This window comes from Varanus komodoensis, unplaced genomic scaffold, assembly GCF_004798865.1.
Source record: "Varanus komodoensis strain SLA01 unplaced genomic scaffold, ASM479886v1 scaffold2, whole genome shotgun sequence".
Lineage (NCBI taxonomy): Eukaryota > Metazoa > Chordata > Lepidosauria > Squamata > Varanidae > Varanus > Varanus komodoensis.
Window position 1 is genome coordinate 6,627,173 of NW_025335568.1, and position 25,847 is coordinate 6,653,019.

Sequence of the window (25,847 nt, forward strand, 5' to 3'; positions counted from 1 at the left end):
GCAAATTTCTGCCCATTTTCAAAGAATGCTTTTCAGCTTCTGCCCTTGGAACATTTAATTTCATTATTTGAGATACACCTCTCTCTCTCACTCACTCACTCTCTCTGACACATGGGAAGAGGAAGGGGAAGGGGAAGGGAATGGAACCACCAAATGCCATTTTAAGTAGCTTACATTTCAGAATTTCTTGATGGTTGCATCAATTTCTGAAACAATTGCCCTGAAGATGATTCAGTTTACACAAGTGAGGGAGCCCTGACATCTCTCAAGCTTCAGGTGACTGGCATTGATGTACCAAGCCCAGCCTTACTGTACCAATCCACCTCCACCTCCATCTCAGATCACTCAGGATCATCCTCCCATATCTCCTCCAGCTTTGGTGGCCAATTCTAGAACTAATTAATGCTCACAAGAAAAGCACCACCACCTCCCCAAAGGAGAATCTCAAGACCCAGTCACACTGCCAAGTTTTCAGGGGGTGGGGTGAGAGTTCGTGAAGCACCAGTGTTTCCATGGCTGGGATCTTGGAAGCCACTTGACACAAGTAGTCGGTGGAATATTAAGAACTAAAGAAGAGCCACAGTCCATCAGAGCAAAGGGCCCATCTGGTTGTCCACAGTGGCCCACCAGCTGTCCCCAGGATCCACAAGCAGGACAAGAATGCAACAGCTACTTCCCCTGGCAGTGTACCTACCGACTCTGCTACCTGACCCAGGATGTGGCCATGGGGTGCAGGAGTCAGCAACAGCCTTCTCCTCCCTCCAGGTCTGCAAGCCATTGAGTGACTTCTCCTCCTTGAATGTGTCGTATCCCTTTCTGAGGCCATCCAAATTGGTGGCCATCACCACATCTCATGAAACTGAATCCCGCTGTTCAATTGTGTGCTGTATGCAGGGGTTCTTCCTCTTATCTGTCCCCAGTCTCCCAACCAATCATTTTCTTTGGCTGACCCCAGATTCAAATATCATGAGAGAGGGAGAACATTTTCTCTGGATCATACAGTATTCTGTATACCTCAGCCATATCTCCCCTTATTTATAGCCTGAGCTAAACAATCTTAGTAGCTGTCAAGAGGAAGTTGTTCCAACCCCTTCGACATTTGACTTGCCCTTTCCTCACTGTTTTCCAGTTTACTATATTCTTGCTTGGGTGCAGCCACCAGATTGGGACATGGCATTGTACAAATGGGGCTGCAACCATCAGTCTGTATAAGGGCAGTGTGACACTGACAGCATTATTTTTAATCCTTTCCTAATTCTGCCTATAATTGAGTTTACCTTTTTTCATAGCAGCCATATGCTGGGCTGACACTCGTATTAATCTGTCTGCAGCAACCCCAAGATCCCCTTTTTGGCCAGGTCAGCTTATACTCAGACATCAAAAATGTTTGCCCCAACATGCATAATATTACATTTGCTTATGTTGAAGCATAGCTTCCACCGGGATGCTGATTCTGCTTCGGAGAGATCCTTTCAGAGTGTCCCTCAATCCCTTTTGGTTTTAAACATTCTAAATTTTATTTATTTTATTTATTTATTTTTCAATTTATATCCTGCCTTTTTCCTACAAAGGGCTCAAGGCAGCTTATAGCATTCTCCTCCTCCATCTTATCCCCAGAACTACAACCCTGTGAGGTAGGTTGGGCTGAGAGCCTGTGACTGGCCCAAAGTCACCCCGTTGGCTTCATGGCGGAGCGGGGACTAGAACCCAGATCATCTGAGTCCCAGTCCCACGCTCTTAACCACTACACCACACTGGCTCTCAAACAGACATTGTTTGAGGCCATCAACAAATTTGCTTTATTGTAGAAATTCCCAGCCTGAAAACACATTTCAGGGCCACAAACCAATACACCATGCTATCAACCCCTTTATGTATTTATTTAGGGAATCTGTACTTCCTTTTACCGAAGGTTTCAGATAAGAGTGCGGGAGAAATCCATTCTGCCTGCATTTGAATACAAATTTACCTAATTCCACACTTGCAAATCAATATGCCAGATGAATCTCAGTTTTCCTCTAAAATTCTTGCAGTTTGAAATGGAATTATCCAATCAAGGAAAACATATACTAGGGGAAGGTACAAACTGAATTGTGTGTATACATGGAAATTACATTCAAAATGCCAGTAAGGGGTATGTGAGGAATCTAACTGGAGGATGAAAATCTGATGAGCACAAGTTAGAAAAAGGTATGAAGGAAATTTGCAAATATTTCTCCTGTTTCCATGATCTTCAGTGTGTCTGTATAAATGAATTCAAATGAGTTTGGAATCCACAATCGGGGTGTTTTCTGAGTTGCTTGGATTATGTGAACTTGCAGACTATTTTTTTCAATTGATGGGGGGTTATTTGAATTCATTGCTACAAACAGACTAATGCTAATGTGCATTACTGGTAAAATGGATTAGCTTCAATACCCCCCAAACCTCTATTGGGGAACATCCTGTAAAGTGCAAATTGTCACAACTAAAATGAAATTGCGAATTTAAAAAAATAAATCTGATACCATTAATAAGCATGTAGCTGAATGAAAGTTATCTGCCAGTGGATTTAACAATATCCATATGTACCATATGGATGGATGGACTGTTAGGTAAATAGATGTAGATGGCTCTTCTCATTTATGGGAATTTGAGGGGCAAATGTATGGATTTCTGTGAAGAGGGCAGAAAGAAATGATTGAAAATCACACATGTGGAAAAAAATATCTGATTTGCTTGGGTGTACTGATGTAAATAGATGACTCTAAGGAAGGGAGAGTAATAGAAATGCTGGAAGCAATCAGCAGCTATTGTGAAGGACACTTTTATGGTTCTCCATAAATATAATATGCAGCATAATTTGACTGGAAATTGCATTGTTTCCTTTGCTTTTTTCTGTCCAGGAAAATATCAGTGGGTTGTTGAACCAAGAACAGAATATATAGAGGAAATAAGAAGAACATGGATTCAGCTCAGATGTACACATGTGGACTTAATCATTGTCTTAAAGGATGTTCAGAACTTCTTCATCCGTGGTTATTATTTTGAAACATACCAGCCTTTTTCATGAGTTCTCTCAACACTTTTCCTGAATGTGGGGCAAGGGACGGGGATGGGATGGACCTTTTCGTCAGGGAGGTGTGAATCAGCAAACTGGAGCTTGCTGAAATTTTCCAGAGGGTATCTTGAAGCTCATTTTGACTCATGTTCATACTAGCTTCATACCAGATAGCAGGTTGGGTTGTGGGTTTTTTGTATTAAAATGTATGCATTTTTTAAATATTTTCCCATTGTTTCTGCATGATTTAGAGCATTTTTGTGTGTATTTTACAAATGTACACATTTCTTTTGGGGACTTTTAAAGTGAGTGTAGGGTGTCCAATAGGAGTGGGACAAAGCTCACTGAAATCTATCCCTCTTCCATGCACGGAGTTCCTTTCCTGGTTTTGCAAAGTGAGCCAAGATGAGAAGAAATCCACGAACACTCAGAGCATGAAGGTTGCACAATCAGAAACCTTCTTCTGCAGCAGAAGCTAAGTGAGCAGCCTTGAATGGGTTCCTGGCCATGTTCTCCAGGAACCCAGATGGCATAGCCGACTGGAATCTGGGAGCCAAGTCCAGGGAATGTCGATTCCTAGCCCCTAGAATGGGTCCCCCCACATTCCTAGGATCAAATGACATTTCTGGGGCCACAAATCATATTGTAAGCTTGGAAATGTACGACTTTGTCAACAGATTGCATCTGATTGTGTCTTTGCCCTGGAAGGTGTAGGATGGGTAAATCCTGGTTAAAAATGAATGAGAATTAATGTCTCGTACATTTCTCCTCCCAAGTCCAGTGGATGAAGCCCATTCCCTACCACACATAATACATTTAATTCATAAATGTATTGTGTGTGGCAGCATTCATCAAATGATCATGATAATAGACCATGAAATCAAAGCTGTGTTTGTTCAATGAACACCTTTACAGAGTAATTCCCTTCACTCTGCATTAGTTTGCTTTGTCATCCCCGATATCCTCAGGTGGATGTTTCCTGTTGCTTACATGATGACTTAATGTTTCTTGGGAACTGTGCATGCTAGCTTGCTTGAATGGAGGCAAAGAACCAACTGTGGGAACCAGACTCTGGCAAAGAAGAGTCAGAACCCCTGCCCAGGCCTTCTGCACCTGGACAGAATCAGTACATGTGGAGGGACATCCTCCTGCCCCCCCCCCACACACACATTTCTATCTACCTGGGGAGAGCCTCTTCTCTCCATAGACACTCCCCTTGTGATTCAGAACACTGGAGACGTAAGAAAATTTCCCAGAGGTCCTGACACGGTGCCACAGAGCTGGCAGAGGATGGAATGAGATTCAGTTGGCATCAACCCAGATTTTGCATCTGGAAAGCCAGTGTGGGGCGGTGGTGAAGAGCATGGGACTGGGACTCAGATGACCTGGGTTCGAGTCCCCGCTCAGCCATGGAGCCACCTGGATGACTTTGGGCCAGTCACAGACTCTCAACAGGGTTGTTGTGGGATAAGATGGAGGAGAATGATGTAAGCTGCCTTGAGTCCTTTGAGGAAAAAGGCAGGATGGATGGATGGATGGATGGATGGATGGATGGACGGACGGACAGACCGACAGACAGATAGATTTATTAATTAGAGGACCCAGAAAGGGTACAATGGAAGCCAAGGAGTCTCCCAAAGTGCTGCAGCTAAGACAACAAGGAAACGTTGGCAAACTTTGTTTTTCCTCTATGCTGGAAAAAGATGGAGGTACCAAAATAATCAGTCAATACTGAAAAAAATAACATTATGCATAGTTCAGTTCAGTGAATTGCAAATGTCTTTAATACATATTGAGTTTTGTAAAAGGGTGAAGGTTTTGTTGTTGCCTTATTTTTTTGACTATTGTCTGCTTTAGCTTTTGAATTTTTAAAAATATATTGCCGATTTTATGTTATTTTCACTGTATTTCATTGTATTGTTGATTCTTGCAAGCTGCCCAGAGGTCTTTGACTGTGGGGAGGTACAGAAATGAAATTGAGGGCGGTGATGCTGATGCTGATGCTGCAGTGGGATTGGGAAGACCCATGCTGACATCCTTCTGGCCATGAACCCCACCAGGTGAGTATGGGCCAGTCGGTGGCTCTCAGCCTAGCCTACCTCCCAGTGTTGTTGTGAGGATAAAGAGAGCCAGTGTGGTGCAGTGGTTAAGAGCACGGGACTGGGACTCAGGCAATCTGGGTTCGAGTCCCCGCTCGGCCATGGAGCCAACTGGGTGACTTTGGGCCAGTCACAGACTCTCAGCCCAGCCTACATCACAGGGTTGTTGTTGTGGGGATAAGATGGAGGAGGAGATGTAAGCTGCCTTGAGCCCTTTGTAGGAAAAAGGCAGGATATAAATTGAAAAATAGATAGATAGATAGATAGATAGATAGATAGATAGATAGATAGATAGAATGAATGAATGAATGAATGAATGAATAAAGGAGAAGAATTCTGTAAGTCAGCCTGAGATCCCTGGAGGAAAGGCAGGCTAAATGTGATAAATGCAAAAGTCTGAGTGAAACAATTCATCTGTTATCTCAGAGTTCATATGGCTGACCCTGAACAGAAGCACATCTCCAAGCTTTCGATCGCAAATCTTTCCATCCCTATCTGATTTTTCCAGCATTCCAGATTATAAAGACCCCCATGGATACAAAAGCTTCCTAGCAAGATCCCCTTCCCAGAACAGAAGGAAAGCAAGAGTAGGACTGAAGCATGACTTTCCAAGGCTTAGCGTTAACCTTTCCATCCCCTTGCGAGTCCCTCTCAAGTGCTGGTTGAAAGGTGAGGCAGGAGACTCACAGGGGCCCATTTGTTCATGCAACGCACCCCCTGCCCATCCCGGCTGTGGCAGAGCTTCAGAGTTCCAGACTGTAATGACCCCAAGGATAAATGCACCATGACAACAGATAGCATTCTCCTTCTGATATCTCTATTTGGAATTAGGTGTCTTGCATACACACACGCCTCACACATGGATAACAGTAAAGTTTTATGCGTTCAGTAATTCCCATCTGAATGGGCTTTTGAACGTTATAGCAGAATTTATCACCCCACTGACAGCCAGCAAAAGATTGCAGTTGCCAAGGGGAAGGTGGACGTGGGTGCACTGGCATTATACACTGCTATTTATTCTTGCATTTGCCTACTGTCTCCAGTGCAGAGGAGATAAAGAGGCCGAAATTACTGATTCTCGAGTCACCTCCCAACAGTTCTTACAAATCTATTACTAGACTGATGGGTTCAGTGGAAGAGGGAAAGATAGAGAGGAGCTGGGAAAAAGAACAGAAAAGAAAAAGAAATGAGGAAGCAGACTGTATTCCCATCTGTATGTATTCCCTTTGGTGTACGGGCAACACCTGCCACTGTTTATAAGGTGTCTATTTGGGCATGTATCTCTCTCTCTCTTAAACACTCCACTCTGAACATGTGCAGTCCCAGTGTGTGTAAATATCCTTCAGGAATCAGGCACTTCTGGAAATTCAAATTGAAAGGACAAGAGTGGAATCAAAGCAAACACCCGTGAGCCTTCCTGTAACGTATGGCAAAAGTGGATACAGGCTTGATATGTGTCCACTTCGTAAAGCATTTATTTATTTATTTATTTACTTACTTATTTATTTAGTCCTCCTTCTTGCTCCGGTGCTACAGCTAGTGCTGTGCGGTTCCACTTTCAGCTCCAGTCCCAGGCATGCATGCCTGAACGTTCCTCCACATCAGAGCTGCAGAACTTCAGGGCTGGAAGATCAATGTGCAGAGGTGCTAGGGAGGTTCGGTAGCACTGGGTTGGTGGGAGGATTTTTTTTCCTATCCCATCCAGACTTCTGCTCTGCAATTCTCTGTATTATATGCTGCATTGTATGTTTTTAATTCGCTGTGAAGCATCCAGCAAGCTTCAGCCATTGGGCAGTATACTAATGAAATCAATCAATCAATCAATCAATGCCACCTTCCCTCCTTGGTCCATCTTTGGTCCCTTCAGGTTCTGGCTGTCACAAAGAGGAAGAGCAAGATCTCTTCTCATTCACTCCAGAGTGCAGGACACAGAAGAATGGACTTCAGTTAAAAGAAGGCAGTTTTGGACTAGATACCAGGAAGAATTTCCTCACTGTCAGAGCAGTGCGACAATGGAACCTACTCCCTGGGGAAGTTCTGGCCTTCTCCTCACCAAAGACATTGAAAAGCCTCTGCAAAGTCGTCTGTGTGTAATTTAGCATTGTGCAACAGCAGGAGGTTGGATCCAATGGCCTTCTGGCCCCTTCCAGCTCTAGTATTCCCTGACTCCATGATTCTCCATCTCCTATGACTTTCCTGCATTGTCCTAATGTTGTCATTGTCATTGTGTCTCACTCTTCCCTTTGTTTGTTCCTCCAGTACCTTTCTGTGCTTTCCAGGAGACCATTCCTCTGAATCTTCTCCTCTCCCCACAAGAACAGCTGCTTGGTGGTGGTCCTTTCCTTTCCTTTCCTTTCCTTTCCTTTCCTTTCCTTTCCTTTCCTTCCTTCCTTCCTTCCTACCTTCCTACCTTCCTACCTTCCTACCTTCCTACCTTCCTTTTGGCTTTTAAAAGGTTGGAATTCCCTTAATGTTGAAATACTGACAGTAAGTGGTTTACTCAGTAAGCCAAAATATGCTGACTTTTTTGAGTCCTTCTTCTTTTTCCTTTGACCCAACCCACCACTCCTTAAGAACAGGAGAAAAACCATGCTGGATCATTTATTTTATTTATTTATCGATTTATATCCTGCCTTTTTCCTACGAAGGGCTCAAGGCAGCTTACATCATTCTCCTCCTCCATCTTATCCCCACAACAACAACCCTGTGAGGCTGGGCTGGGAGTCTGTGACTGGCCCAGAGTCGCCCAGTTGGCTCCATGGCCGAGCGGGGGCTAGAACCCCGATCCTCTGAGCCCCAGTCCCGTGCTCTTAACCACTACACCACACTGGCTCATTCCAAAGGTCCATCTAATCCAGGACTCTGTACACACAGTGGCAGGCCAGCTGAGCACAGGATCCATCCCTCAGGACGGGTGCAAGACCTCCTCCTGCCCAGCTCCTCAGGAACTGCTGTATGCAGGCAGGCCGACTCTGCTAAAGGAGGTAGTCCATACCCAGTGAGGCTAGTAGCCACTGGTAGCCTCCTCCTGCCTAATCTTTTAAAGCCATCCAGATGGGTGGCCATCACCGCTTCCCATGATGCTTCTGCCTGTGTAGAATGGAGCAATTCTGTTGCAGCTCTGAGTCCTAAGGGGGTCAGTGACTGGATGGGGTGCTGGAACCCACAGCTTCACCCTGGTGTGACGGTTCTGTGACCGCTGCTTGCCTAGATTATTGCCCATGGTCTCAGAAGTGTCCAATCCATGCAGCTTGGGAAGGAACCCAAACGAGAGGGCCTGACCATTTGCATATCCGAACAATATACACTGATGTTCATGGCAAGCGTTATGCCTGCACAACGGTGCTGACAAGAATAGATTTCGTTTGCATCCAGCTTCCTTGCAAGTGATGTGAATGGCCTTTCTCTGCAAGCAACGTGGCAATGACCAATTTCCACACAATCCATTTTAAATAGACTGCAAGGCTAGGGAGTTTGCAAAATTGTTCCTTAAAGGACATCCTTTACTGTTGGCAGTTGAAGATCCAGCTTTCTAAAGAATGAGATGGAAAAGCAAACACGAATCGTTATCAACCCCAAAATATTTCAACAAGCAGAGATAAATGTTCCCACAGCATCATTTATTAGAGCTGTTGACACATCTATATTTATGTACATCAGTGGCACTGGTGGGGAAGGGTCCCATAAAAATAAATATTGGAAAAGTAATCACCTGAGGTTTGACACTTTGAAACTGGTGCTTAAAATTAGTATTCTGTGGCCATAATGTGTGTGATTGAATAGCTGTTGTTATTGGAACAAACCGATTTATCACCTTCTGCAAGGTGTAAAAGTAAAATCAAAGCCAGTGTAATAAAATCTTATATGGCCAAAATATAATTTTATTGGGTTCCTTGTGTAGTGTAACATTTCTCAACCAGAAAAGGAATGTGAAAATTAGGTTGATGAATTAGATTTTGCATTGGCTCATGCTGGTCAATGATAACAATAGGAAAAGATTGTGGTCTAGAGGGCAAAGAGATGAGAGGAAGCAGGTTTTGGGGTGTGGGTGTGCTTCGTGTAGCACTTATCAGAGCTTATGGTTGATTCGTGTAGATGCCCCTTTGCAAACCCATCCCAGTGTTTCTCATTTGGAGGGATGGGAGTAACAACGGACAATGGAGAGGAAATGCACATTGCCCACAAGTTGCCAAGTTGTCCACTATCACATGGCCTGTGTTTTTTGTTCCCATGAATGCCGGCTTGATTTGGATAGAGCATTTGAATGCCTGACTGTTCCAGCCCAGATCAGTGATACACATGACACAGAAAATCACCCAATGAGACACAAATGCTAGCAGAACTCACTCATGCATTTCTTTCTCTATCACTGCATGCACATCTGACCCTTTCCCCCCTCTTACAAGGAGCGCAAGCATCTTCCACAGCCTTCCTCCTCTCCATCCTAACAACCCTATGAGGCAGGTTAGGCTGGGAGGCAGTGACTCACCCAAAGACTCCCTGTGAGCCTTATGCAGAAACTTACTGGAGCGCATCGAACTCTCCCCTCTGCTTCAGACTTGATGCTGAAAAGTGGTCCAAGACATCCTTTTGCAAGACGGAGAAGATTTGTGGAACCTGCACAAACCGATGCCTGGAAAGCAAGTGGCTTTAATTGAATTTGCTCACCCATTCCTACTAGAACCTGGATCCCAATCCGGTGCTGCCCCTTAATGGCTCACACATGGCCCTCAAGTGTAATGCCAATAGTTAGCTGCCTGCTTGAGATGCCCCAAGGCGTTCGCTCCCTTATACCACTACAATCTTATTCCTGCTAGAGCTTGCGTCGCACTGTGTGGTGCTCACTGCAGGACGTTCTCCCCCCCCGCCCCCTGTCCTGTCTTTCAAAGCCAGCATGGCATAGCTGTTAGGAACACCGGACTGGGACTCAGGAGATCCCTGGGTGACTTTGGGCCACTCACTGACTCTCAGCTGAAGCCACTTCATGCGGTCTTGTGAGGATAAAATGGAGAGGAGGAAAAATTGGGGCTCATTGCAAGAGGAAGAAAGATGTGCAATAATAATGTTCTTGTTGTTGTGTGTCATCAAGTCACCTCCACTTATAGTGACCCAACAAATGGAAGCCTTCCAAAATATCCTGTCTGTGAAAACTCCATTCAGCTCTTCCATGTTCAAGGCTGTGGCTTCCTTTATGGAGTTAGCCCATCTCCTATTTGGCCTTCCCTTTCATCCTGGACTTCTCTGACATGGTTGTCTTCTGCAGGGAGTCATACCTTCCCCTGGTGTGCCCAGTTCTGCCATTTTTTGCTTCTGGGAAAAGCTCTGTCTTGATTTGATCTAGGACCCACTGGTTTGTCTTTCTGTTAGTCCAATGTAGTAATAAAACAACAACCACAAGAATCAAACATAATTCAATGATGTCCATGCAGCAATAGCAATAATTCAGTGGATCAATCCACATGGTGTCCAGAAGAGGTCTTGAACTTCACGGACTCTGTACCCAACAATTTCAGCTGTGGCCACAATTTTTGCCTCTCCCTTTTCCCTCTGCTGCACAGTCTCCTGTGCATGAGGAGTGATGAGAATGACAGTGCTGGAAAGGACACATCAGCTGTGCTCATCTTTGCCCCACTTCATCACGATGCCTAAGCAGGGCTCAGAACATTCAGCCATCCCTAATGTGACCTGGGCCTGAAAGCTGAACTTCCTCCAGTCGATAAAATCAGCCTCTGCAAAGAACGGGGGCTTTCTGGACTCCACTTTGCCTCCCTCCCTCCTTTCCTTTTCTGCATTGATCTAGGCCAATTTCATATACTTCAGCCCAAGCTATACGTGATGCCTCATGCACAGAATGCAGCTTCACCTTCTGATTTTTTTCTAAGCGCAAACACCGGGAGCAGATGCTTTTCAGAGTTTTCCAGCACACATGGAATGGCACTTTATGCCTTCCCTCCACAGCCCTCCAATTAAAAATTCTCAAATTTGTCCAGGTGTTCCCATAGTCTAAAGCATGAAATAACACATTTTTAAAGTGGGTGACTGCAAACTATTTTGCTTTTTGTTTATTTTCACTCATCGATCCTGCCAGTTTCTCAAAAACAAGCCGATGTATGAGATTTGCAAATTTATTCAAAGAATGTATTCTCTTGCTTGTTTTCAGTTTGGGGGTGCAAAGATGGCCTTTCTGCATGTTTCGTAAGCAGGAATTATATTATCATATATTTCTATTTCTCTTTTTCCTCAGGAGGCTTGCAACCCATTCCTGTGACATGTAAAATTGTCGTGCCAGCCCAAAGCATCATGTTGGGATGGCTCAGAACATCACCTTTTGCCCTGGAGTGTCCCTTTGTTGACCTTGCCTTAAAAGCTTCCTTCCATCCTTCCTTCCTCCAAGCATTTTGCCGGCATTTGCACTCTCTCCCACATTTCTTCCCTGATCCATGCCCTTCCCAGGCTGCTAAAGCCTCCATGTCCCCTTTTATAACCTTTCAGCCTGAGTCAGGCAATCTGGGAAGCATTTAGCGGACTCAGATGAAGACTGAGTGACCTTTCCGCCAGGGAAAATGGGGAAATGGCTCATCCCAGGATAATACGCTTTTTTATCTGACCCATCAGCTATGCCACACTTTCTCTGCGTGAACAATCACGAGCAACACATTAGCCTCTTAATGAATAGTGTCTCCTGTTAAAGGCTCTGCTCTGACTAATTCTGTGTCATTGATGATTTGATTTATTGATGAATGCCATGGAACAATTGCCCAGAAGAATATGTGCTCTGCCCGCCCCCTGCACCACCCTGGAGTCCCTCTGCTGTGGCTTAATAGGCCATGGTGTGGAATTGCAGGCTGAGATGCTGGACGGTGGAGGATGGAGCAAGGGAGAGACGCAAGCCCTCTAAGAATCAAGGGAAGGAGAACACACACACTTATGCTGGGTCTCTTCACAGGCCTGGTGCTGTGGAAAGAGTGGCTGGTGGAGCATCCGTTCAGCCACAATGCTTGGCTGGTTCACAGGGGATGCCCCTGAGCATCTGCTGACAGGGGAACCATAACATGGGGGGATTCCTATCCTCTCATCTGGCCAGTGGGCTTCACAGAGGCATCTGGTGGCCATCTTTTTGTTACCAGGTGAAGACACCGCTCTTTGAGAAGGCCTTCAAAGACCTCCCCAGTCATTCAGAGGCCTTTTCCTTGGAACTTGGTTGGAACTTTTAAATTACCTTCTCGTGTTCTTTCAAATTAATTTTTAATTTTACTGCATTTATCTATTGTGTTTTATTGTTTTCATATTTTGTTGTAGAGATCCCAGACAACTTCTGCTACAGGCAGTACAGAAATGAATTAAATAAAGAATAATAATAACTTTAAGGATGTATGAACATCTCTGTTTCTCAGGTTGCTTCCATCTTTGTTTCTCAGATTGTCAGGAAGCCTGCCTTACATTGTCCATTCATCTACAGGAGTGAATTTTGTGCAAATCCATCCTTCCATCCAAATCCAAATTTTGTGCAAATCCATCCAAAGCAAATTCACAAATTCCTGAAAATAACAAAATCCTCCATAATTCTTTAGCTTAGGAGGGGACGACACCCATTTATGGTCCTTGCTTTTCCCTCTAGTTTTTCTAAATATCCATACCACTGTGGAAAATTATGATGGTCTGCAAGTCTGCAGAATCTGTGCAAAAAAGCCAGTCCAGCCTGATTCTTGGAAACGTTCATTCGTTTGAGCCTCTTCTGGTTTCTCCAGCAATCTGACTTTTTTTTAATTGCCCCTTGTGCATCTTTGATTTACATACATAAGAAAAATACAATAAAAACAGGGAAAGATCCTCTGGTCAATTCTACCTCATCTGCCACTGGAATCGTGCGGCACTTTGCTTTCCAGGATTCTACACTATCAAACATTCAATCACAGAAAACAGGCTATTTGCATTTTATTAGTGCACCGTACCATACGTTGTTACTTTATGATGCTTTGAAAATTGAAATATTGAAAGCTGCACTCCAGGAAGGGGTGGGAGAAGAGTGCCATTTAATTATATTTGCAAATGAGGCGGCTTGAAAGAGGTGGGCAGGGAACGAACAAAGTTGTACAGCTTGATAAGCGGAGTGCAAGACAGAACACGAGGCTCAAGTCCTTGCAGATGGGAAAAGGAAGACATCTGAATGAAGGCGTGCATCAAGTTGTGAAGGCCACCCCTCACAAGGAGACGAAGACAGTTACATGAGAAATGATGCACAGGCAGCATGGGTGTGAGACGGTCTTGTGGACTTTCTTGCATTCACTTTATTTATTTATTTATGGCGTTTTCATGCCATCCCCATCGCAGGAAGCCTCGGGGCGGCTTACAAAGAAGGACTTTCCACTGGATGCCCACACAAATGCTCATCCTGAGGCAGCCTCAGGACACGGAGAAGGACAGCCAGAATGGGGAGCTGCGCTGAGGAAAACCAATGGTTTCCCTCCCGCAACTGCATTTGTCACACATCACAAGTGAGGAAAGAGGTGACGCTCTGGTGAGATCCTTCTGAAAGATTAAAGGTGGAATCTTCTGCATATTTTGACTCTCCATGCTTGGAGATGTGGCCCTTGAACCTATCAGGAGAAGTCTATACAAAGTTCTTTTTGTACATTTGATGTGTAAAGCCTGGGATCTTGTAAATGTGTGTACATTTGGCATTTTGAAAGGATGTAAATAACGGATGGGGTACTTTCTATTTTTGTAATGTTGCAATTTTGGGGCCTTTTTGTACCGTTGTAGTATGTTTTTATTTAAATAAAAAATTTCAACCTATTTAAACAGGCATGGCATCACACCCAAAGAGAATAAACTCATATTCAGGGTGATTTACATTGAAAAAACTTAAGTTCTCCCTTCCACATACCCGCACAGCCAAATTTGTATTGGCCTGGTATCATGGCGTAACTTGTCCAATGCATGCCAGATCTGTGAAGACTTCAGACTTGCAGAGAATGAATGTCCAGATTCAAAAGGGAGTATACAGTCAACTGCATCCAACAGTTTATTAGCAGCAAGTAGATATTCCTAAATTACAATAGTGCTGAGGAAAAGACAGTTTAAGACTGACTACGAGGAAACACAACACACACAGGGTGTCTTATGGAATTGGTATCAGGGACTCATGGCAGGGAGAGGAATGAGACTTTGAATGGGTGATATGTGTGAGCCGTCCCGAGGATATATAGCAAGGGGACGGCATGCAAAAGCTTTAAATAAATAAATATGCAAGAACAGTAAAGAAGCACACAAGGCAATACAGAAAAATGAAGAAATCATCAGGGAAAAATTGAAAAAAAATCATGATGCATAAAGATCTTGAAAGACAGATGAAAAGAATAAAACAAACAAAATTCAACCGGTTTCTATGTTTGCTTTTTACCAGAAGGACAATGGCGAGATGGCCCAGTATGTGAATATTCGGACATTGTAGAATCCCCCTGCCACCTCTGCCCTGCATTCGAGAGTGATTTGCCAGCAGGTGAATCATCCACATATCCGGAGACTTGCCTATTTTTCCCTGTAGAAGGAACCTGAATGGAAAACACCCTGCAGATGCGGGGGTGGGGGGTGAAGGAAGGGAGGCAAGGATTTCTATATACCAAAATATAAAACTGTAACTTTTAAAGGGACAACGTCAACAAATCTCACCTAGAAATATTGTCGTTAGTGCAGCTTTGCACTTGTGGACCATCAAGAGAAACATTATCTACTGGCAATATAGTTTGGCTGGGAAACCAGGTCCCCTCCACATTTCTTTCAGTCCCAGAGTACAATCCCACAGGATTGAGGCTCAGGAGATGAAGGGATTTGACCTTTACTGGGGATTGCCCCCTCCAAGCATGTATTTATGTCCATAGCATAAGGTGAGACAGAAATGCCTGTCTCTTGCAGTTCCTAAGCCAGTGGTGCCGAGCCTGTGGCAAGCCTGACAGACCAGGCACACAGAGCCCTCAGTGTCGGCATGTGAGCTGATTTTCCCCAAAATTGACCCAGAAGCCAAAAATCGGGAAACAGCGCACATAGTGGCCAAGAGAATGCTGGGAAATGAGTAGCGCCACCAGGTGATGACGTTCCAAGCTGCCACTCATTAACGGTGTCTTGTCCGAGCTTTCGCATGGCCAGTCTCTGCGCTGCGAAAGATGAATATATACATATAAATATACATACATATATGCTTGGACTGGGTGCGAGGTGTTTTATCTAAACTAACACCTCAGTTTTCAGTCTATATGGTGTTTAAAATGGGCAGACATGATGAGCTGCGCAGAAAAAGCTACTCAAGGAAGGCCTTTTGAAAAAATCGCCCTATTTTCTAACTTATTATAGCCCTGTATTAGGGTTAGGGGAGTGCAACAGATTAGGGTTAGGGTTAGAAAAAAGAGGTGTCCTGGAATGAATTTGATGGTTGGAATGTGTTAAGAATGGGCAGAAATGATGAGGAGTCCAGAAAAAGCTACTCAATAAGGCTTTTTCAAAATCGGATAATATTCAATGGTATTTTAGCTGTGTAGTAGGATTAGGGTTAGAAAAATGAGGTGTCCTGGCATGTTTTTGATGGTTGGAATGTGATTAGAATGGGCAGTAATGATGAGCAGTACAGGAAAAGCTACTCAAGGACGGCTTTTTCAAAATTGCCTTCTTTTCAATGGCATTTTAGCCGTGTAGTAGGGTTAGCGATGTGCACCAGGATATGGTTAGAGTTAGAAAAGCGAGGTGTCCTGGTATGATTTGGATGGTTGGAATGTGTTTAGAATGGGGAGAAAAGATACACTGTGCAGAAAGATGTACTAAAGGAAGGCCTTTTCAAAATCGCCCACTTTTCTATGTTATTATAGCCCTGCATTAGGGTAAGGGTGTGCATCAGGGTAAGGCTAGGGTTAAAAAACCAGGTGACCCGGCATGATTTTGATGCTTGGAATGTGTTTAGAATGGGCAGGAATGATTAGCAGTGCAGAAAAAGTTACTCAAGGAAGGCTTTCTCATAATCACATTATTTTCAAAGGAACTTTAGCCCTGTATTAGGATTAGGGGTGTGTACCAGGGTAGGGTTAGCGTTAGAAAAGCGAGGCATCCTGGCATGATTTTGATGGCTGGAATGTGTTTGGAATGTGCAGAAATGATGAGGAGTCCAGAAAAAGCTTCTCAACAACAGCTTTTTCAAAATCACAGTATATTCAATGGCACTTTAGCCCTGTATTAGGGTTGGGGTTGTGCACCAGGGTAGGGTTAGGGTTAGAAAAGCGAGGTGTCCTGCCATGGTTTTGATGGTGGAAATGTGTTTGGAATGGGAAGAAATGATGAGGAGTCCAGAAAAAGCTACTCAAGGACGGCTTTTTCAAAATTGCCCTTTTTTCAATGGTATTTTAGCCCTATAGTAGGGTTAAAGTTGTGCACCAGTGTAGGGTTAGTCTTAGAAAAATGAGGTGTCCTGGCATGAATTTAATGCTTGGAATGTGTTTTAAATGGCCAGAAATGAGGAGCTGTTCAGGAAAAGCTACTCCAGGATGACTTTTTCAATACCACCCTCTGTGCCAGTGCATGAGCACAGTCCCCCCAGCCTCCCCCCAGCAGCTAAGCATCGGGTATCTTTGCACATAGGGGCCCTGTGCGTGCTTGGAACGAGTAGTGGCTCCAGGCGATGGCATCACAAGTCATGACTCATGAGCTGTGACTCGTCCGAGCTTTTGCATGGCCGGTCACTGCGCTGCCAAGGATGTACATGTAACTGCTCTGACTTGCTGTGGGGTTTTTTTCCTAAACTAAAACCTCAGTGTCCAGGTTTTATTGCAGTGTTGTCACTGTGTAATAAATAAGTGGGTTTTGGCTTGCAGTTTGGGCACTCGGTCTCTCAAAGGCTTACCATCACTTTCCTAAGCCAACCTCTGGGAGCCACAGAATCTGTCTTCTTCCATGGGATTTCATGTGCCTCTAGCTGCATGTAGAACCAGTGTGGTGTAGTGGCCAGTGTGCTGGACTGGGTAGCTGGAAGATCTCATTGCTAGTTCTCCACTGGTGATGAATCTTACTGCGTGACTTGAGGCTGGCCAGCCTTTCAGTCTCAGCCCAACCTTTCTCTTAGGGTTGATTTTGTGAGATTAATATGGAGTGGAGGGGGACTATGGAAGCCTCACTGGGAAGGATATAAATGCAATGTAAGTTTGGATCTCAAATGACCACAGTGATAATGACTTAGAACAGTGGACACTTCAGCATTCCCAGGCACTGCTTTAGGTGGCTCCTCACAACACAGGGGGACCCCAATATTCCTGATTACCTGATGTGCTCACAAGTGCAGGACGTCTGCAGATGAGCTTAAGGTCCAGGCAGGTACATATGGAAGGAAACAAGCTCTCGATACATCCCTGCTTCCTTTCTCCACTGCTCTGGAGAAATGTAACTAAAAGGTACTATTTGCAAGAGAAATAATATTGCTGTATTTCCCACATCACCAAAGCCAGAGTTAATATCAGAGCCTTGTTCTGCTTCCTCTTTGATTCCAGAGGCTTAAGCAAGTAGACTATTTATTTATTTATCTATTTATTTATTTATTTAAGAGACTTCTATGTCGCCCCATTCACCGAAACCTCGGGGCAGCTCACAACCATAAATAAACTTCAAAATAGCATAATATAAATTAACAATATAAATTAAGTCGCCCTGGCCAAAGAATAAAATGAATAAATCGTATTAACAATTAAAATAACCTTTGAATAAAAAGGTCTTCGCCTGGCGCCGAAAAACAAGTAACGACGGCGCCAGGCGGACCTTTCTGGGGAGCACATTCCATAGACTACATTGTGTCAAGAAGCTCAAGAACCAGATTGAGGCGCCAAGCTTCACCTAAATCTGACACACACCCTATTGCCAATGCCTCCTCACAAATGTCCTTTCTTTCACCTGTAAGATGAAAGGCATTTGATTAATCAAAAGAGCTGCACTCTCTGAAAGCCGCATTAAAATTGGTATTCAGTGAATTTGACAGAAGGTATAATACATCTCAAAATGAATTGCTAACAAAGACCCGCACAGTTAAATATTGCCACGCACTTATGTAATGAGCAAAACTGTCACATGATATGTCATGTAACTGTGGAATTAATTCCTCCATCTTTCCAAAAAAGAACAAGAATTTGAATTAGCATTCTGAAGTTCTTTCTTGCTGACATACAACTGCTTCAATAGAAGGAGGAATTAACTTTAATGGGCATCCTGTCTCTACATGTCACAGCAAGTCATTTATATCTTTCCCAACTTTGTTCAAAAGGAAATTAGATTGCTCGGGCCGAAGGATTCCTGAGGCTACAAGAATAGCCATGCCAAAAGGTTATCTAGTCCACGTTTATGTTCTTATGGAAGCCAAGCAAGTGGTTAGGAGAATTCCATAAGCCAGACATGAATGTGATAGCATCGTCCTGCTTATTTTCCTGAGGAACTGGTATGAAGAGACAGGTTGCACCTGATAATATTGGAGGAATGATATGGCCATCATGACTAGCAGTCATCCATGCTGCCGTTGCCCATGAATTTTCCCGCTCCAGTTAAATTTGTCAAATTGATGAACCCTAATGCCATATTTTATCTATGAATTCCTCCCTGCCCCCAAAAGGAAGCTTTTCTTTGCTATCGAAATGGGATGCAAGGGCCCGTCAACGCACTTGTCGGCTGGACCAATTAGGAGTTCATTGGGAAGGGCATTGGTGTGCCCATTTTCATGGCATGCCTCCCTCCAGAGACAGCCCCAAAGTGTTCCTAAACAAAGCTTTAGGTAAATAGGGGCAGAGCAAGGGGTCTTCTTTCCACCTGGAGTGCGTGTTTTGAGACTTGTGAATACATTGCTTTCTGTATGGAATAAAGACTTTTTAAATAATTGCGGAAGTGCTTGTTTCGCATGGGAGCAGAGGTTTCATGACAGAGATTTCCTTAGTATTAAAAAGGAAAAAGAAAATCCCACAGGCCTCGCCCCATCTAAGGGGCAGAAGTCTGCAGCAAATCATTCCACTTGGCCTGCTTCCTATCATCAAATAGAGAAGAGAAGGAAAATCTATCGAGCTCAAAGGAGAGGGAGGCTGCAGGGAAGTTCCAGAAATGCATCGTGATGGGACCAAAACCTACAACAGAGGGTGGGCATGAACATGCACAAGGACATGCATGTTCTCATCCACTATGAGCAGAGCCCACAAGCATAATGACCTGAGCACTTTACTTACTTTTTATTAATTAATTTATTAAATTTGTATAAAAGCCGCCCCATTGACATTATGCTCTCTGGGTGACCATTACAATAAAAAACAATAATAACATTAATGAAATCATACAGCTAAAGAGTTGCACAATGAGACACAATATATACACCCAGCAAAGTGTAAAACCCTAAATCAATCACTCAAATACATAAAATGAACAATTAAAATTAAAACCAGTGCTATCAAATAAATAGTTTACGTAGTGCCATAGGTGTCTCAAAGAAGAAACATTTTTGTCCAGTGCCTAAAACTCAACAAAGTAGCCCCCCGACAAATCTCCAGTGACAGGGAGCTCCAGAAGTGGGGGCCACTGTGAATAAGGCCCTTCTCCCTGCAACCTGCTCCATAACCTCCCCAGGGAGGGGAACCTGTTGGAGGGCTTCCATTGTCGATCTCACATGATGGGCAGATGTATGGAGTAAGGTTCTCCCCAAGATAGTGCGGCCCCAAGCCACTTAGGGCTTTATGTGCCATAGTCAGAACCCTGAATTCCGACCGGACTGGAACAGGCAGCCAGTGCAGGCAATGGAGGACTGGGGTAACGTGTTCATAAGCATGGGTCCTCGTCAGCAACCACGCTGCCCTGTTTTGGATCAGGACTGTCTTCAGGGGAAGCCCCACATAAAATACATCACAGTAGCTCACTCTGGAGGTTACCGGTACATGAATGGCCATGACAGCACCACCCTCATCCAAGTAGGAGCCTAGCTGGAGATTCAGCTGAAGCTGATCAAAGTGCAACCAAGTCTACCTAGGCAACCAGGAAGAGGTCAGGGTCCAGAAACACCGCTAGACGATGAACCTTGTCCTTCGTGTGTGGGCAACCCCGTCCAGGACAGGTTTGGAATGGATGCTTAATCACCAACAGCTTCACTTTATTGGTCCTCATCCAGTCCATGACCAAGCTCAGTCACTGATTGAGACTAGGGTTTCCCATACCTTGGTCAGAGGAAAAAGAGAGGTAGAGCTGAGTGTCATCGGCATATTGATGATTCTTCAGCCAAAACCTCCTGGAGACCATTCCCAGCTGTATCATGTAGATCTTAAAATCATGGGGGATAAAATGGAACCCTGCAGAATGCCATGGCACAAGAGCCATGGCACAGAGAGATAATCCCCCAGCGCCACCAGAATGGATGAGCTATTAACAACTTTTTTCCTCTGTGTTGAGCAAACCACGGAGACCGATCCCTCAAAAGTACAGACAGCTGCAGGTTGTGCAGCCACAGAACACAGTGGAGTAACATCACATCTTTTTTTCTTTGTAGTGGGTTTTAGAAAGACACAGCACAAGTGTGCATGCATTCTTTCCCTTTCAATACAGACAAAACTCATGCAGGAATCAGAGGAGGAAATCCGGAATGAACTGATAAATAGCAGGTTGGAAAGTCATTTGAACAGGATAATACATTACATATCCAGGAGTCTAAGAGGAATTTAAGAGACTTTTATTAATTTCCTGCCTGTCCTAGAATGATGGGGTAGCAGGGAACATGACCACCTTTCCGTTCTCCTCTTTCTTCAAGATGCTGAGAAGTAAAATAGGTTCAGAGGAAGGTTGAAAATATAATCAAGAGATATAGAGATGGATGTGATAGCAAAAGGACAAGCCACTGCGGCTCCGTAAAAGGCAGAGTAGTGTATTCCTAAAAGGAATAATTCCGGCTGGGTCCTGGCTGAGCTCTCCCCCATGACTTCTGATGCAATCATTTTTATTCATTTATTTTAAGTCTGTACTGTCTGAAGCTACCAGTTCATAAAAGAGATGGCCAATGCGGTGGAAGAGTGACATGGAGGGGAGAGGGATGGACTGGAACCCAGCAGGTCAAAATCCAGCTCTCCACCTGACCATGAAACTCACCTGGCGACTTTGGGCCAGTCGCTGACTCTGCACCTGACCAACCTCAGAAGTCGCAAGGATGAAAATGGTGTGGAGAGAGCCCACAAGAAGCACCAAAAGGGCAGGATGCAAATACAGTGCAATGACAATTAATGGCTTTTCAGTACAGCTCCCTTTCAGTGCAGTTTCTTAGACTGATACATTCTGTTACTTCTAAATATAGGCAGCACCAGAATGCAAATAGAAAATACGCAGAGTATGAAGGCAAGTGGATTGTTGGATGTTTTGGCTTTGGTCGTTGCAGGTTCTCTGTTACATGCAGGGGAATGTGGCTATTTAAATTGTGAAAGAGTGTGTGCATGAAAGAAAAGGTGTGCTTTGCACTATCTTCCTTACTCTGCAGCAAACCCTCTCCTGCAACTCCACCACAGGTCCTTCAGGGGAAAGAACCTAGCACTAACACCTGCAGTTCCTTGACTGTTTCCTTATCTTGCTTCTGGTAAAATTCATCTATCTTCAGTGACGCCCACCTCCACCTCTGCCTCTCTCTCATGTGAAAAGTGTGCACCTAAGACACTAATCCTAAACCTGAACTAACTCTCTCTCTCTCTGTGTGTGTGTGTGTCTGTTCAGCAGAGGTGTTGCTCTTTTACTTCTAAATTTTACTTCTAGACCTATGTTAATTTTAAACCTCTTAAAATGCAGTCTTCTGCATGTTTAGAAAAAAGCTGTGCATCTCTCAGCCAGCCCTTGTGGTTGGGGGAGCTGGGTAGTATACGTAGTATACTTATTTCTGTCTCAAAGGGCATGGCTTGCAGTCTTCACTGTTTACCTGAGCAGTGGTTTATTCCTGCAAGCACCAAATGTCACTAAATCCAAAGATGCTCAGCACGTGATGCATGTGATATCTCAGATTGTCTCTAATTTCAATTTGGAAAGTTGTAGATTGGTGGTTTGGGAGGGTGGGAGAGGAAAGGCCGACCAGGTGTTGTGGTTGGGATGCTTCACAGTCAATGCTTGCAGGTGATGTGCAAGACATGAGTTTGGGCTTTGCAGGGCTCCTGAGCTGATTGGGAAGAAGAAAGGGGCAGACGAGTGTTGATCCGAAATTGGAAGGGGTTCTTGATGCACACGGACGTGTCACTGTTATCATACCTTCCCCCTCACCCATATTCAGAGGACTGCTGCATACACAGTGCTGATTTTAGCCATCCTATTACTCAGAATGTACCTATGAGTTGGTTAGAATGAAAAAAGAGATGAAAACCAACGTTAAAAAAGCAACTAATGTAAGCACATAACCTTTAGGAAAAATGAATAAGATGCTGAAGACAATGATGATAATGAAGAAGAACAGGAAAAAGTCATACCATCAAAACACTGAGAGATGTATAATGAAGTGTAAAGAATATTCAAGAAATGTATCTGGAGAAAAAATGTAAATTGAAGAGAGAAGGAAAGAAAAGTCAGCTCTTTAGCTACAAGAATGCCTCCAAAGGGGGAAGAATGCTTGACATCTTCCACAGCCCCATTCATTTATTGATGTGAGGCTTCGGCGAATGGGGCGGCATAAAAATGTTTTAATAAATAATAAATAAATAAATTTGTTTCCTTGAGTATAGCTGTCGGAAGAAGCAATGCTTGATATGATAAATGTCTCTCCACTTCAATCTTCCTTCGAAAAACTTTCAAGTCATTTTCAATTAAGTCTCAAATAAAAAGGAGAAGAAACAATGTGAAAACACTGAGGTTCAGAGGAAGGGAGTCTGTCTGTCTGTTTGTTTGTTTGTTTGTTTGTGCTTTTGCTTTTTCCTGTGAAGCTATGAGTGCATCTCTTCTGTTCTGCTTGATGGACCAGTCCATCAAAGCTGAGTCACAGGCAGCTGTCCCAGAGAATCTGAATGGGAGCATCCAGCCAGGAATCACAGCTGAGAACCACATGGAAGCACCCCAGAGAAAGAATTATCTTGTTGTAGATTATCTGCAAGGTAGATTACTAAAAAGCAGAGACATCAGCCTGTTGACAAACATGTGTATAGTCAAGGCAATGGTTTTCCCAGTTGCAAGGTATGGCTGTGAGAGCTGGACCATAAGGAAGGCTGAGCACCAAAGGATTGAGGCCTTTGAATTGTGGTGCTGGAGGAGACTCCTGCAAGTCCCTTGGACCGCAAGGCGATCAAACCAGTCAGTCCTAGAGGAGATCAACCCTGACTGCTCTTTAGAAGGCCAGATCCTGAAGATGAAGCTCAAATACTTTGGCCACCTAATGAGAAGGAAGGACTCCCTGGAGAAGAGCCTGATGCTGGGAACAATAGATGGCAAAAGAAGAAGGGGGCAGCAGAGGATGAGGTGGCTGGATGGAGTCACTGAAGCAGTTGGTGTGAGCTTGGGTGGACTCCGGGGGATGGTGGAGGGCAGGAAGGCCTGGAGGAATGTTGTCCATGGGGTCGTGATGGGTCAGGCACATCCAACTAAACAACAGCAACAGATTATGCCAAGATAGGATCTTGCCCAACTAGACACTTCACAGGGAAGGGCAGGGGATTTTGAACTAGCAATTCCCTTCTGTTTAAAACAATGCAAACAAAATCCATATACCCAATGAGGACTGATTAGAATGAAGCAGTTTGCTCAGCAGGGAAATGCCAATGCTAAATTTAGCTGTGTGTTTATTTAAGAGCCAGGAATGGCATATCCTTGCCCTCATTTAGATGGGTCTATAGGAACCTTGTCCTAAGTGAGAAGACCCTGGTTTGTGGCTTCCTACTCACTTCCTTTAACTGAACGACACTGTCACTGTATAAATGAAAACGCAACCACATTCATTGAAAAGACACCAAATCAAAAATGAATGGTGCATCTTACAGTACTTTGAAATAGGAGCAAAAAATGGGACATAGATTCACAATTACAGCTTTCTGCTCGCAGAGGTTAACCTTAACGATTGCTGTTGTTGTTGTTACATTACATTTATACCTTGCCTTTCTTTCTCCTGCAAGGAACCCATGGTAGCTTTCAACATTCTTCTCCTATCCATTTAATTCTCACAACAACAACTTGACAGGCTGAGAGTGTGTAACTGGCCAAGGTTACATACTGAGCTCCATGGTTGAGTGGGGACTAGAACCTGAATCTTCCAAGTTCCAGAGGAACACTTTAACTGACAGGACAATGAGCTTCAATCTTAAATGTCCTTGATCTCTCCCTCCTCCCTTATATACCCCACTCTCCATTTTATACATTATGTCCTCATAATGCTCATTTATTTATGTTAGGACTTTGAATGCTAACATCTGATCTATTTTTCGCAAAGCTATTGCATAGAATCAGAGAACAGTAGACTTTGGAAGGGACCAGTAAGGTCATTGGGTCCAACCCACTGCACCATGCAGGACTCCAAGTTAAAGTTTTCTAACTGATGGCTGTCCGGCTGCCTCTGGAATGCCTCCAGTGTGGGAGAGCTCCCAGTTTTTCTAAACAATGGGTTCCCTTCTCACATTGCTGTAACACACAGAGAGATCAGGAATACCATGTTGTGGATGACCTTGACCTTCCAAGATGCCTTCACACTTGGTGATCTTTTCTGATTCTTCCCTTCGAAGCCTCAGCCTTCTTCTGATTTCTTGACTGCAAACTCTACCTGAATCGATGACTGAGCCAAGGTACGTAAAATCTTTCACAAGTTCATTTTTTTCATTGTTGAATTTAAAGTAGTACAATTCCTCTGTAGTCAATCTTCCCTTTCATGTCCAGCTGTAGTCCTGCTTTTGCACTTTCTTCTTTCACAAACTCATACTCATCTTTGACATCTGTTCTCGTTAGAGCCACTTGTAAGAGAAATCTTTATCACTGCTCTGAGTTAGTTAAAATCGGCTTTCCTAAAATCCAGGATACATGCTTGGCTGCACTTGCCTTTTGTTTCCTTCAGAATCAAGAATTCGGGTATAATATGTTCATCTTCCCTTGTAACTTGTTTGTTCACCCCTATTTCACACTTACCTTAATTTCTTCTGCAATGACCCACACAGCATTTAGGAACAAAAAAAATTCATCTATTGTCACAAGAACGAAAATTATGATCATTATCACTTCTAATGTTTGTGTGCTGAGAAAGCCTACAGTTCCTTTTAACCAGTAAGTCCTACTTACTTTCATTATCATTTGCATTTTCAGTGTGAAATATGGATAATAGTTCCTGATCTTCCTAAAATCAACTCCAATTTATTCATCTCTCTATGTGTATATGCAACAAAACTGACTGATCAGTGCAGATACCCTCTCCTTTGCTAATAATGATAATTCCAAGTAATCCTTTTTAGCCTTGCAATGCTTTTTATTTTTATCTACAAGTACAATTTAATAGCTAAAACATTCCAACATTTAATTCTAATTTTAAAATCAGTAAATTATACAGAACTAAAATCAATTAATGGGCCATCTAGTCTGACCCCCGGCTCCCCTCAAGACATGCCTACCATGTGCATGTCCAGCCTATTCATGATGAAAGCTTACTGCGCAAACTAATTTGAAAAAATAACTAGGGGGTATCTTGATCTTCTACATAACTCCCCCCTCCACCATCACTATAGGGGAATCAGGAA